Genomic DNA, 10,000 nt, shown 5'->3' on the forward strand with positions numbered 1-10,000 from the left:
CACATGGGGGCCACATTGTTGCCACATGGGGGCCACATGAGGGCCAAATCGGGGCTACAATGTGAGGCTACATTGGGGCCACATTGGGGCTCCATTATGGCCACATTGGGGCCACACTGGGGCTACATGGGGGCCACATGGTTACATTGGAGCCATATTGGGGCCACATTGGAGCCATATTGGGGCCACATGGGGGCTACATTGTTGCCACATTGGGGCCACATGAGGGCTACATCGGGGCTACAATGTGAGGCTACATTGGGGCCACATTGGATCCACATTGGGGCTCCATTATGGCCACATTGGGGCCACACTGGGGCCACATGGGGGTTACATTGGAGCCATATTGGGGCCACATTGTAGCTCCATTGTGGCCACATGGGGGTTACATTGGGGCCACATTGGAGCCACATTGTGGCTCCATTGTGGCCACATTGCGGCCACATTGGAGCCATATTGTGGCTACATTGTGGCCACATTGGGACCACATTGGGGCTACATTGGGGCTACATAGGGGCCACATTGGGGCTACAATGTGGGGCTACAATGTGGGGCTACACTGGAGCCACATTGGGGCACATTGAAGCCATATTGGGGCTACAATGTGGGGCCACATGGTTACATTGGAGCCATATTGGGGCCACATGGGGGCTACATTGTTGCCACATTGGGGCCACATGAGGGTTACATCGGGGCTACAATGTGAGGCTACATTGGGGCCACATTGGATCCACATTGGGGCTCCATTATGGCCACATTGGGGCCACACTGGGGCTACATGGGGCCACTTGGGGGTTACATTGGAGCCATATTGGGGCCACATTGTAGCTCCATTGTGGCCACATGGGGGTTACATTGGGGCCACATTGGGGCCACATTGGAGCCACATTGTGGCTCCATTGTGGCCTCATTGGGGCCACATTGCGGCCACATTGGAGCCATATTGTGGCTACATTGTGGCCACATTGGGACCACATTGGGGCTACATGGGGGCCACATTGGGACCACATTGGGGCTACATGGGGGCCACATTGGGGCTACAATGTGGGGCTACAATGTGGGGCTGCACTGGAGCCACATTGGGGCACATTGAAGCCATATTGGGGCTACAATGTGGGGCCACATTGGGGCCACAATTTGGGGCCACATGGGGGCCACATTGGGGCCTGTGTGCGTTCATACTGGAGTCTGATAAAGATCACATTTAACTTGCAGTGTAAACAGTCAGCTGGGAAAGAAATCTGATTTTGATAAACCCCAATTTGGGTTCACTTTGGCCTGCAGTAGTCTTAGTTTCACTTGAAGTGCACTAGAGGAGCTTTAAGTGCACTTATTTACTCCTATTTGGTGTGACCCCCCCCAAACAGAAACAACCCAACCTCCCCTGCGCCTCTTTCCCCTGAATCAACATACTGATGTTATCTGGTGGAACAAAATGTGTAAGAGTGCGCACACACACACACACACACACACACACACACACACACACACACACACACACACACACACACACACACACACACACACACACACACACACACACACACACACACGCTGCTCAAAGGGCACGTCTTGGTGGAAGGTAAAGAGCTAAACATTAAACTGCTGGCCATCGGTCTGTGAAGAAGACACACCAAAACGGACGTAAAACTCGGTCTAAAACCAGCGGATCTCCTTTCTTCCCACCGCCCTCAAACGCACCACCTCCCCCTCTTTGAGCTCCATTCAAGTTTTGGCATATTTGCTTCCTTGTTTCTTCCAGTTTGACATACTTTAGGTCAGTTGTTTTTCTTCCATTCCCCCCGCTCTTATTTTCTTAGGGGGGGGGGGGGGCAGGAAACCACAGGCCCCCAGCAGCAGAAGCACCCCCCCCCCCTCCACTCCCCCTTGTTCCCTTCTTCCTCTCTTCTGTGCACCCCCGACCCATCATGCAGTGTGGAAATAATAAGAGTGCACTCTGAGGTGCTTCTGCTGCTCTGGCGTGCGCGCGTGTGTGTGTTCTTGTATTTCTACCCTTCTTGAGACACCAAGAAGGAAAAGTGTCTTCCATATGAGGAGGTGTGAACAAGTGATGACATAAATCATGGTCCCAATGACATTGCATCTAATAGAGAATGTCTCATTTGCACCCCCTGCTGGTGACATCTATCAAAATGAGGGTGGTCCCAAAAAGGAGGGATTTTTCTAATTGACTGTGTGTCGCTTTTAAAAGTGCTCCCCCTCTGGCCAACATATGAAATAACAAGTGTGTGTAAGAAATTGAAATGCGTCCCATTTGGCCAAAATTAATACAAAAACACAATAAATATATATATATATATATAGAGAGAGACATACTGTAATAACTTGAAGTAAATAATGAAGACTAAAAACCAATTACAAACAAAAAAATAAAATAAAAGCAATCTTTTTCTCACAATGAGTCGACTTTTTTCTTATAAAATTTGGAACAATTTGTCATATTGTTTCTGTAATATTGCAATATTTTCTCGTAAAATTATTACTTTTTTTAATGTAAAATTATTACTTTTTACTGCAAATTGGTGACATTTGTCATATAAAATTCTGACTTTTATAGAATAGAATAGAATAGAATAGAAAGTACTTTATTGATCCCTGGGGGAAATTCAGCACCACAGTTCGCTTACAATAAACAATAAACACTTAGGTACACTACCGTTCAAAAGTTTGGGGTCACCCAAACAATTTTGTGGAATAGCCTTAATTTTTAAGAACAAGAATAGACTGTCGAGTTTCAGATGAAAGTTCTCTTTTTCTGGCCATTTTGAGCGTTTAATTGACCCCACAAATGTGATGCTCCAGAAACTCAATCTGCTCAAAGGAAGGTCAGTTTTGTAGCTTCTGTAACGAGCTAAACTGTTTTCAGATGTGTGAACATGATTGCACAAGGGTTTTCTTATCCTCAATTAGCCTTCTGAGCCAATGAGCAAACACATTGTACCATTAGAACACTGGAGTGATAGTTGCTGGAAATGGGCCTCTATACACCTATGTAGATATTGCACCAAAAAGCAGACATTTGCAGCTAGAATAGTCATTTACCACATTAGCAATGTATAGAGTGTATTTCTTTAAAGTTAAGACTAGTTTAAAGTTATCTTCATTGAAAATAAGGACATTTCAATGTGACCCCAAACTTTTGAACGGTAGTGTATGTAAATAATATAAATAGTCTATTATACAGCATTATTCACATGTGAATAATATAAATACAGTCTATTATACAGCACTATTTATATGTGAATAATATAAATACAGTCTATTATACAGCATTATTCACATGTGAATAATATAAATACAGTCTATTATACAGCATTATTTACATGTGAATAATATAAATACAGTCTTATACAGCATTATTTATATGTGAATAATATAAATACAGTCTATTATACAGCATTATTTACATGTGAATAATATAAATACAGTCTATTATACAGCATTATTCACATGTGAATAATATAAATACAGTCTATTATACAGCATTATTTACATGTGAATAATATAAATACAGTCTATTATACAGCATTATTCACATGTGAATAATATAAATACAGTCTATTATACAGCATTATTTACATGTGAATAATATAAATACAGTCTATTATACAGCATTATTTACATGTGAATAATATAAATACAGTCTATCACAATATTTTACACAATATTGGCAAATTTGTTTAGGGTTCTTGTAAATCTGACATTTTTGGAGTAAAATGATCACTTTTGTCATCATTTTGCCAAGTAAAATTCTGATTATTATAATATTGCCAAAATGTTAGTTTTCTTATAGAGTAAAATTACGACTCTTTTCATAAAATTGCCAACATTTTAAGCTTTTCTTGTAAAATTGCGACTGTTATTGAGTAAAGTTCCAACTTTTATCATAACATTGCACAAATGTTCAGTTTGTCTTGAAAAATGTTGATTTGCGTTGAGTAAAACTACGACTTTTATTATCACAGTTTTTCTGGTGAAATTGTGACCTTTTTCTCGTGAAATTCCAACTCCTTTTTCACAAACAAGCTTTTTTCATATTTGCACAGTATGTATATATTATTAATGTTATCAATACAAATCGTTATATACAGTATCTACCAAAAGTGGTCCTAAAGAGAGAGGCATTTTTCGGGGGTCTCAAAAAGGTAACAAATACAAGAGTGTGTGTGTGTGTTTGTGTGTGTGTGATAATTTTTTGTTTTGTTTTGATAGTGATGGCTATCTAAATGGATTCTGTATACTTAAGTAAACTTATAAAATCCAATGCAGCAGAGTTACTTATAAAAATAAATAAAAAAGGTGAGGCGGACCTTAAAAGTACAGTAACGATTTTTTTAATATATATATATATATATATATATATATATATATATATATATATATATATATATATATATATATATATATATATATATTGCACATGTATCTTAAATATGAGGCGATATCATTTCGGTAGATTTTTTTCTAGGTCAGGGATGTCTTTCATTTTCTCCTATGATGTCTAGAAAGGGTGGTCCTAAAGACGTAGGCATTTTTTTCGGAGGTCCCAAGAATGTAAGAAATACACAAATGTGTGTGTGTGTGTGTGATGATGGCTTCCTCCTTCCCCTCATAGAGAGACCCTCACAGAGAGGGTCTCCAGGCGGGTGTGAGTCAGAGGAAGGAGCATTAGACGATGGCGTTGATGAGCGTCCGGTTTTACGCGGTAACCGGATCAAAAGTAGGGTTACGCAATCGGGGATGTAACGATTAACGGTAGAATGATAAACCCCTGACGGTGAGCATTACTGTTTTAAATTAAAACGATCATAAAACCGAGATTGATAACACTTCACTAAATTACCGGACTGGTGATATCGCTCATTAACTGGAGACGCATAAATGCTAACAAATACGAGAGACATTAACGTCGTTCCGCTTTAAAGAAGGACTAATATAAAGTTAAGTGTGTACATTCAACATTCAGACTTAGACCGAGTGATCCATCTAAACTAGTGATGTGTGGATCGATACTGAAATATCGATACCAGATCTTGATGCTGTAATATCCATTCTCAAATCAAAATACCGACACTTTAGTTCAGGGGTGCCCAAAGTTCTCCTACCAAGGGTGGCGTACTAAAAAGTATGCGAGGCCATATTGATGTCTTTTTATTTTAAAAAAATGCTAAAAATAGATATTGTGTCAGCTTTGTATTACTGGTGACTAATTTCATTATTTTTTTGGCCCCTTTTTTTGTTTTCTTCTCACCCTTGTTTTTTCCCTGTAAGAATAAAATAGTAATACTAATATTAATAATACGATCGTGTTACTGCATGACCCGGTGTGTCCGAAACTCTGCCTGTACGAAAATATTAATGTTCAGTTACATATTTATCAGTGTTTATTATTGTTGTGGTGATTTTTCAAATGACTTCATAAGTTAGTATTATTTTATTTTAATTAAATAAACCAACTACCTTAAACTTTGTTTATATTTTAGGTATATTTTGTTTTTATTTGAAGAACTTGTAATATTTTTCAAATTAATCCATAAGTAATATTATTTGATTTAATTTAATTAACTCCCTTAAACTTTGTTTATATTTTAGGTATATTTTGATTTGATTTTAAGAACTTCTAATATTTTTCTAATTAATCCAGAAGAAATATTATTTGATTCAATTTAATTAACCCCCTTAAACTTTGTTTATATTTTAGGTATATTTTGTTTTTATTTGAAGAACTTCTAATATTTTTCGAATTAATCCATAAGTAATATTATTTAATTTAATTTAATTAACTCCTTTAAACTTTGTTTACATTTTAGATATATTTAGTTTTTATTTGAAGAACTTCTAATATTTTTCGAATTAATCCATAAGTAATATTATTTCATTTCATTTAATTAACTCCTTTAAACTTTGTTTATATGTTAACCGCCTGCAGACCAGAATCAGGGCACACTACTGCTAGTCACTACTCAGCAGTTTTGCGTGTGTGCCTGGTCTGTGTTTTGTCCCCTTTTGACAAGTTTTGTCCATTTTAATAACTCACTGTGAGTACCAAAAAGACAACAAACCAGCGTGGAAAAAGGAAGAATCGCTGTGGGGTTTAAAAGAAAAAAAGCGTATTTGCGAGGAGAACATTAATGGTACGGAAAAATGGACGGAGCAAATTTTAATTGTGATGAGACCCGACTTTTCTGGAAAAACATGCCAGAGCAGACTTCTTTCACAGCGGAGGAGAAGAGCGACCTCTCGTTCAGCGGCGCCTCTTCCAGAGCGCACACACACACACGGTATAGCTCGGTTGGTAGAGCGGCCGTGCCAGCAACTTGAGGGTTCCAGGTTCGATCCCCGCTTCCGCCATCCTAGTCACTGCCGTTGTGTCCTTGGGCAAGACACTTTACCCACCTGCTCCCAGTGCCACCCACACTGGTTTGAATGTAACTTAGATATTGGGTTTCACTATGTAAAGCGCTTTGAGTCACTTGAGAAAAAGCGCTATATAAATGTAATTCACTTCACTTCACACACACACACTGCCCCTCCCCTGCTGCCTCCCTTTGTATTCTCTTTTTTTCTATATCTCCTCCTTTGTCGACGTTAATGTAAGCAGATTATACTTTTTAGAAAGAAAAAAAAGTGAGCGGTAAGAATTTTTGTGATTTCTGATTGTTGTGAGGGCACCAAAGGGACTTTGTTTACCTTAATTTATCTGTGTGCAGAGCAGCGCATACAGACAGTTCAGCTTGTTGTTGTTGTTGTGGCTTGTTATTAAATATAAAGTTGTGTGTTTGATATCCACTACTGTATAGCACTTTATATTGTGTTCAAAGTGTGCAAACCTCCACTAAAATATGGACTTTTGTCGAGGCCGGAACCAATTATTCACATTTACATTGTTTCTTATGGAGAAATTTGCTTCACTATACAAACTTTTCCATTTACGAACCCTGCTCGAGGAGCCAATTAAGATTGTAAATCGAGGTTCCACTGTGCCTGTTTTTGTTAACAATAAGGAAGTAGTGCCTTTGCTGTCATGTAATACAACATGTTGCCCCCTAGTGGCCTGGCATGCTTACTACACTGCTTTCAGTTGTTTTTGTCTCCGCGAAAAAACCCGCGGCATATCCCTTAACTGTTTACACGTGTGTGTGTGTGTGTGTGTGTGTGTGTGTGTGTGTGTGTGTGTGTGTGTGTGTGTGTGTGTGTGTGTCAACAGAAGTGACTTCCCCCTGACTGTGTACACGCCGATATTAGCTCACCACCTTGATGAGTCATGCAGTTCGTGTCCCAATCAGTTTGAACAAATCAGTTCCGCCCCCCCCCCTTAGACGCGGTGGTGGTTGGGGTTTGGGGGGGGGGGGGGGGGGGCTGCAAAGTATGAAAATGAGCTCAGAGTGGAAATGAGGCCGTAAAGTCTGAGAAGAAGAAGAAGAATGTGGGGAGAAATGTGAGTTGTGGCGGGTTTTTTTGGACAAAGCTGTCGTCTGGAGGTTTGTGCGCTCTCTGGTGATCTCATCATCTCCAGCAGCGCCGCCATTAGAGCGTGCACGCGCAGACCCCCACTCTGTGTGTGTGTGTGTGTGCGTGTGTGTGTGTGTGTGTGTGTGTGTGTGTGTGTGTGTGTGTGTGTGTGTGTGTGTGTGCCCATCAGCATGTGTCCGTGTCTATTATAATTTAGCCCTTTCGTAATTTAGTGTGTGTTCTGTCGAGCAAGCAGAAACGTGGTGTGTGGTTGTGTGTGTGTGTGTGCGTGTGGTTGTGTGTGTGTGTGTGTGTGTGTGTGTGTGTGTGTGTGTGTGTGTGTGTGTGTGTGTGTGTGTGCGTGTGGTTGTGTGTGTGTGTGTGTGTGTGTGTGTGTGTGTGTGGTTGAGTCGGTAGCCAACGACTCCAAGCCACAATATTTTCCCCCCTCGGTCATGTTGTTCTGTATCATTCATGGAGCGAGAGGAGCGTAAGAAGAGCGTGCGGCCGCTGAGAGGTGTAGAAGAGGATGGGAGAAAGAGAGAGATAAAGAAAAAAGAGCAGGAGAGAGAGAGAGAGAGAGAGGAAAAGAGAGAAAGGAAAGGAGAGACAGAGAGTGAGGGAGAGACAGAGAGGAAGAGTGAGAGAGAGCGGAAAAGAGAGAGAGAGACAGAGGGAAAGAGAGAGAGAGAGAAAGAGACACAGAGGAAGAGAGAGAGGAAAAGAGAGAGAAAGGAAGCGAGAGAGAGCGGAAAAGATAGAGAGAGGAAGAGAGAGACCGAGCGAGAGAAAGAGAGAGAGGAAAAGAGCGGAAGAGCGAGCAAGAGAGAGACAGAGAGGAAGAGTGAGAGAGAGCGGAAAAGAGAGAGGAAAAGAGACAGAGAGGAAGAGAGAGAGAAAGGAATCGAGAGAGCGAGAGAGAGCGGAAAAGATAGAGAGAGGAAAAGAGAGAGAGAGGACGAGAGAGAGAGATAAAGAGAGAGGAAAAAAGACAGAGGAAGAGAGAGACAGAAAGAGTGAGAGGAAAAGAGCGGAAGAGCGAGCAAGAGAGAGAGAGGAAAAGAGAGAAAGAGAGAGAGAAAGACAGAGGAAGCGAGAGAGTGAAAAAAAGAGAGAGAGAGAAAGAGACAGACAGGAGGAGAGAGAGGAAAAGAGAGAGAAAGGAAGCGAGAGAGCGGAAAAGATAGAGGGAGAAAGAGAGGAAGAGAGAGAGCGATAGAGAGAGAGGAAAAAAGACAGAGAGGAAGAGAGAGACATAGCCAGAGAAGGAGAGAGAGAGAAATACATACAGAAGAAGAGAGAGAGGAAAAGAGAGAAAGACAGAAGGAGAGAGAGACAGAGGAAAAGAGAGAGAAAGGAAGCGAGAGAGCGGAAAAGATAGAGGGAGAAAGAGAGGAAGAGAGAGAGCGATAAAGAGAGAGAGGAAAAAAGACAGAGAAGAGAGAGAGAGAAAGACAGAAGAAGAGAGAGAGGAAGACAGAGAGAGAGAAAGAGAGAGGTTAAAGGGCGATGTTTGTAGTGCAGGGTTGAACACAGTAGCCAAACTGACCTAAGAGGACAATATTTGCACACACACCTACTGTACTACACTCACCTACTGTACTATACTCACCTACTGTACTATACTCACCTACTGTACTATACTCACCTACTGTACTACACTCACCAACTGTACTACACTCACCTACTGTACTATACTCACCTACTGTACTATACTCACCTACTGTACTACACTCACCAACTGTACTACACTCACCTACTGTACTATACTCACCTACTGTCAATAACACCTACTGTACTATACTCACCTACTGTACTACACTCACCTACTGTCAATAACACCTACTGTACTATATCACCTACTGTACTATACTCACCTACTGTCAATAACACCTACTGTACTATACTCACCTACTGTACTACACTCACCTACTGTACTACACTCACCTACTGTCAATAACACCTACTGTACTATATCACCTACTGTACTATACTCACCTACTGTCAATAACACCAACTGTACTATACTCACCTACTGTCAATATGTGTGTGTGTGTGTGTGTGTGTGTGTGTGTGTGTGTGTGTGTGTGTGTGTGTGTGTGTGTGTGTGTGTGTGTGTGTGTGTGTGTGTGTGTGTGTGTGCGTGTGTGTGTGTGTGTGAGAGAGTAAGTAGTAAAACTGGGTCAACAGTCTGGTGACTTCATTAGGTAGACCCGCACAGAGGAAAAGGAATCTTCCTTTAGAAAAGTAAAAAGTGACACACGTGCGCCGGCGGACTCCTTCCAGTTTTAGTTCCAGTCCATGTGTGTGTGTTTCCACCGCCCGCGGAACCTTAGTTCAAGTCCATGTGTGTGTTTCCACCGCCCGCGGAACCTTAGTTCAAGTCCATGTGTGTGTTTCCACCGCCCGCGGAACCTCGCCGACATGCCGTTGCGCAATCCAGCGCTAAATATACGCAGAGCTTTTATATTTTGCCGGACGCCGCAACAAATTCATTCAATTTGGCTCAAATCTGCCAGTGTTGGAC

The 10,000-nt window shown here is 41.4% G+C and overlaps 1 protein-coding gene across 1 annotated transcript in view; it reads left to right on the forward strand.

The window, feature by feature from the left end:
• The first annotated feature begins 1,353 nt into the window (after nt 1-1,353).
• klf3 (Kruppel like factor 3 (basic)) overlaps nt 1,354-10,000 on the forward strand; it is a 39,980-nt gene continuing 31,333 nt past the window's right edge. The window contains exon 1 of the mRNA XM_062027230.1: nt 1,354-1,439. The gene's annotated coding sequence lies outside the window, so the exon portion shown is untranslated. The remainder of the gene's footprint in view (nt 1,440-10,000) is intronic.

Source organism: Entelurus aequoreus, linkage group LG18 (assembly GCF_033978785.1).
Source record: "Entelurus aequoreus isolate RoL-2023_Sb linkage group LG18, RoL_Eaeq_v1.1, whole genome shotgun sequence".
In the NCBI taxonomy this organism is placed as follows: Eukaryota; Metazoa; Chordata; class Actinopteri; order Syngnathiformes; family Syngnathidae; genus Entelurus; species Entelurus aequoreus.